The sequence below is a fragment of the Penaeus monodon genome, chromosome 32 (genome assembly GCF_015228065.2).
Source record: "Penaeus monodon isolate SGIC_2016 chromosome 32, NSTDA_Pmon_1, whole genome shotgun sequence".
Classification (NCBI taxonomy): Eukaryota; Metazoa; Arthropoda; class Malacostraca; order Decapoda; family Penaeidae; genus Penaeus; species Penaeus monodon.
Window position 1 is genome coordinate 28257125 of NC_051417.1, and position 875 is coordinate 28257999.

Here is an 875-nt window from a genome sequence, read left to right on the forward strand (position 1 = left end):
TTGTATGCATATATGTATGGATATAGGTACCCGTATATATAATTATGTGTGTATCTTTGTGTGTGCATACTTACATGCAAAGGCAAGCATTGTTACTTGCAATTACGTCGACACGTGATAAAAGAGCCAAACGGAGAAAGCACCGAATCCTCTTTTCACTGTATTTTCCCCAAAGAAAAGTCCAGCGCCTAACTCGAAACGACGTATCTATTTCCACGTCTTGTCTTCAACCGACTGTTTTACTTACACAGGTATGAAAACGAACACACATACCCACGCAGAATATCTATTTGTGTCTCAACGTATGCATGATGGCTTCGTCCAGATCATAAAGCATCCGCGGCGACACGTCCCCCTCGGTCCTCCTCGGCTGCTCCTCGCCGATCGATGCATCATTAATACAAATTAATCATTCTTTATCTCCTCAGCGCTTTGCCATTTGTTTAATAATTATTTGTTACAGTGGCTGAGGGGCGGCGGGGCGTGTGCATCGTTAATGACCATGATACTGCCTGTGTACACTTCGCTAAGAGTTTAATTACAAGTATGACTCATGTATAATTCAGGCGAGAGTGGAAGGAGGTGGAAGGGGAGGTTGAGAAGGTGGAAGGGGCATAGGAGGTAGTGGAAGCGGTGGTTTTTGTGGGAGTGGAGGAGGAAGAGGAGCAGGAGGTGGTGAAGGTGGAAGAGGAGGGGAGGTATTGGTGGTTGTGGAGGTGGAAGTGGAAATGGAAGAATAGGAGATAGTGGAGGGTAGAGGAAGAGGAAAAAGAAGTAATCGAGCAAGAGAAGGAGGAGGAGGTGGAAGAAGAAGTGGAAGAGGATGAGAGGGTGAAGGTGGTCGAGAGAGTGGACTCGAAGAAGGAGGATGAAAT

The 875-nt window shown here is 46.2% G+C and overlaps 1 protein-coding gene across 1 annotated transcript in view; it reads left to right on the forward strand.

Moving 5' to 3' along the window:
- The window catches only part of LOC119593783, a gene marked incomplete in the record, with an annotated part of 165707 nt that overhangs the window by 151203 nt on the left and 13629 nt on the right, over positions 1–875 (forward strand).